Source organism: Rhineura floridana, chromosome 11 (assembly GCF_030035675.1).
Source record: "Rhineura floridana isolate rRhiFlo1 chromosome 11, rRhiFlo1.hap2, whole genome shotgun sequence".
Taxonomy (NCBI): domain Eukaryota; kingdom Metazoa; phylum Chordata; class Lepidosauria; order Squamata; family Rhineuridae; genus Rhineura; species Rhineura floridana.
Window position 1 is genome coordinate 39,191,259 of NC_084490.1, and position 4,421 is coordinate 39,195,679.

Below are 4,421 nucleotides of genomic sequence, written 5' to 3' on the forward strand. Positions count from 1 at the left end.
CAGAAGGGACGACCAGGAATCGGGGAAGAAGGGCAGGTACTTCTGCCCCAAAAGCAAAGTGCTGCTCACTGACCTCCATGACATGAAGAATTTTTGCACAGACTGGCATTGAGAGGCCTCCAACTTAAAAACCAAATGATCCACCTCAGTTTTGTTTCCAAAGGTTCATAGGAACATAGAGAACTGCCTTAGACCAAGTCAGACCACCAGTGCATCTAGCTCAGTACTGTCTACACTGGCTGGCAGCAGCTCTCTAGGGCCTCTTTCAGGCAGGGGTCTCTCCCAGTCATTACCTGAAGAACCTAGGACCTTCAAAGCAGATGCTCTACTGCCTTGCAACAGCCCTTCAAAGTGGTTTGGCCCCACAGGGAATTTTATCTTCCTTGACAAGAAAGGTGTTCTATGACATTTCAACGTTTGCCAAGAGCAGGTGGCCCAATACAACTCAGATGGATCCCTGCTCTGTCTCTGTCTCTCTCATGTAGGAAAGGAAGGGGAAATGGTAGGCAGAGTTTGCATCATGTCCCACATAAATGACTTGCAGAGTAGAATTTAAGAACTACGACAATGGCACACTCATATACATACATATATATACACATACAGGCACTTTTGGCATCATACCAGCACAGCTCAAGAGGCTCCAATTCATTCCAGGAACCTTTTTTTTCCTTCAAACATAGACAAATATGTTTCAGAGTACCTTTCTCTCCCCACTAAACAATTGCCAGCAGCCCTGAGATTAGTCTTGCAGGACACCAGGTGAGCTTTGGACCCCAGCATCTCTGTTTTAGAAATTAATGCACTTCATTTTGTTTTCAGTCATTACATTGTCACATCCTAACCTACAGACAATAAAGTCAAAGCAATATGCATGGCTCCTCGCCCCCCCCCATCCTAAAAGGTCAGTTAGCCTGAGAGGCAATGGCTGACAGGCTCTAACCCATAAGTGTTGTGTGGCTGAGTGGAGATTTGAACCCAGGATCTCACCAGTCAAAGTGCAACCCCATGCTGGCTCACAATCCCCACTCTGCACCACTCCACTAGGTTCCATAGTATCCCTCCCCTTCCCCACACTTTATTTATTCTTTTAAAATAAAAGAGCCTGACACTGATTTTATGCCTTCTACGTTAAATTTTACCTTTGTAGTCCCTTTAGTACCACCCCCTATATGTGTGTGTGTGTGTGTGTGTGTGTCTCCCTCTCCCTATCATTTTATGTATTTTAATTTTATTTTATGTATTTTAATTGTATTTTAATACTTTTGTGATTTTGCTGTTTACAATTTTATTATGTATGTGTTTGATTCTATTTTTGTAAGCCACCCTGAGTGCCCTATTAGGGTAGGAGGGCGGGATAGAAATATTTTAAATAAAATAAATAAATAAATAAAAATAGCTCTGCAAAATGATTTCCCTTCCCCATCCCGAAGTCACATCTCAGTGTTGGATAAGGTCTCTCTCCCTCTCTCCCCATATATATAAAGCAACATTACCTCCTCCAAACAGGGGAAGTTGCATTTATTAGTATGTGTCATGATCAAGTTGTGTATTTCTATTCCTTATCTTGTTCACCTCACAACAGTCCTGTGTGGTAGGCACTTTTTGTTATTCAGCTGCCTCCACCTTCCAAAGTTAGGCAGGGTGCAACCAGAGAGAAAGCCTTCATTGTGGATCTGCTTCCCAAGCCGTGCTTACCTTGTGCCCTCATTGCTATATTTTAGGCTCTAGCCCAGGGGTAGCCAACATGGTGCCCTCCAGCTGTTGTGGACTGCAACTCCCATAATCTCTGACCATTAGCCATGCAAGATAGGAAGGTTCTCTTAAATTCTAATGGCATCTAATAGCTTTTAGATTGGGATGGGGAATCTGTGGCCCTCCAGATGATGTTGGACCACAAATCCCATCGTCTTTGACCATTATTCTGGCTGGCTGGGGCTGATGGAAGTTGGAGTCCTACAGCATCTGGAGGGGCCACAGGTTCTCCATCCTTGCTTTAGATTTTTGCATTCCCTCCTTTTTTTAAAAAAAGGTATCTGTTTCAGCTGGGTTTTTTATGTCTTTCTGTTATTACTGTTTAGTGATAGTTGGCTTTTAAAATTCTTAGCCATGTTGAGACTTTTGGTAAGAAGACAGGATATAAATTCTTGGGGGGGGATTTTTAAACAACAATCAAGTTATACCCATTTTACAGGCAAAGGATTAAGATAGCATGTGCTCGACTCACCTAATCCCACAGGGATGATTTTGCAACAATTGCCCTGGAGGGCAGCAGAAACGTTAAATCCACTTGCATTTTCTGCCTTGTGTCATCATGTGGCTTTCATGTATTGCACATGCTGGAAAGGAGAAATGTGAGTGCACATATTCTAGTTAAGTGAAAAATGGCGAGGTTAATCAGGATGGAACCTGCACACAGGCCTAAGTTAGACACTGTATATCCAGAGGATAAAGCTTTATGTAACAAAGCGGGGCTATAGTCCCCCAGAAAGGTTATGCCACCATAAATCCGCTGTCTTTAAGGTACTACCGGACTCTTTTAAAACTTTGTAATGAACAGGCAAAGGATCTTTTGCATAATTTGTTCACTACCACCGCAGGTGGGTTCTACCTCCACTGTTGGGCAGCATCCTTCTGAAGTCCAGTTGCTGGAAACAGCAGGAGGGGAGAGTGCTGTTGCTCCCAGGTCTCCTTGTGGGGTAAGCATCTGCTTGGCTACTGTGAGAACAGGAGGCTGGATTCAATGGGCCACTGGCCTGATCCAGCAGGGCTCTTCTTATGTTCTTATGAGTGCAACCTGGCACCAAGCTCCACCCTCCCCTGTCAGCATCAGTCTCATGAGGGACGCTCACGTGAATGGCTAAGGAGTCACGACTTACAAAAGAATCTGAATGGCTTCTTATCTCCTTCAGACACCTTTGCCCATTATCTCCACTGTCCTGACTCCTCCATCCATCTGGACTGGGGGAGGGCCCTTACTCAATATAGAAAGGAAAGGGGGGGAAAGCGTGGAACAGCCCACATTGATGGTTCTGTCTCTTCTAATCTCCCTTCCCCCCGCCCCACTCCTTGCTCAATTTTGTAACGAACTAGTGACTTTCCATCTTCAACAAGCACACAGATGGGAGTTGGGCAGGAAGATGTTACTACCAGCCGCTGCAGTTAGGAAGCAGGTGGCCAGGCTCTGAGGAGGGGAGGTTCAACAAAATCACCACCAGAAACCCTTGTTCCTAGCTGAAGTGCACAAAACTGTCCATTTCCATGCAGTGTGAAATGCTGCATGGCAATTCCCTTTCTTCACAAAACAACTTTGCAAGACTAGGACCTGGGAGGCCTGGTTTACCAGGTGACCTTGAGCCAATCTCTCAGTCTGCACTGCCTAACAGGATTGTTCAGAGGATTAAATGGGGGGAGGGAAACTGCACACCACCTGATTTCCTTGGAGGAAGCGCATTTTACAGCTGGGGAACTGAGGCTCCAATCAGGCAATCTGGAGGGGTGCATAAGTCAGCAGCAGAGCACATGTTTTGCAGTCAGAAGATTCCCAGTTCAAGTCCCGGCACCTCCAGTTAGAAAGATGAAGTAACAGTAGAGGATGCAAATGTCATGTCTGAAAGCCCGGAGTGCTATCATCAGCCACAGTATACAATATTGGGCTAGAGACATGGAACAGTCTGACCTGGTATAACCTGTTTCAACTTACCCTAGGATGACACAAGTCCTGGCTCAGCTGGGATTTGAACAGACATCAGCCTGGTGCTCCTGAATGCTTTTGTTTTATAACAACTGTATAGCCACCTGAGTTAACTGCTTATCTTTGCATTATTTTGGTCGCACCATTTGTTGACTGCAACTGTCTGGTCATGAAGGGCAAGCAGGCAGCACCACGCACTCACTAACTAAATAAATGTTTAGGAGTAATTTATGGTTCTCCTTATCTCATTTTGTGGATGCACAAGATGGTGGAAGAGAGGGATCATGAGAACTGGGATGTACAGAACATGGTGAGGGCAGCACAATTTGGCATGTTGAAATGCCACCAGGAGATTCAGTACACATGTTCACACCCCAACCATTAGGTGAAGGAGCAAAGTTGAAAAGGGGCCAGGAGCACTGACACTGGATCTTCCCAATCCTCTTCCCTCTAACACACAACATCCTATTCAATAACCCTCTCTGGTAATCTTAACTATCTTGCTTGCAAGTATCCTGCACACAACTCATAGATTGCCTCTCTTCCAGAGTACCCAGGAAATCTTGGCTTGTGACTTCTATCAGGGCTGGTCCTAGAGTAAATGATTACCATAGTCCCCCCCCCCATGCACGCATTTGTTCAACTTACTGAATGCCTTATTTTTAATTGCATTTTATTATTTACCCATCATATAAGACATGAATTTTACACGCATAAATCTGATCCC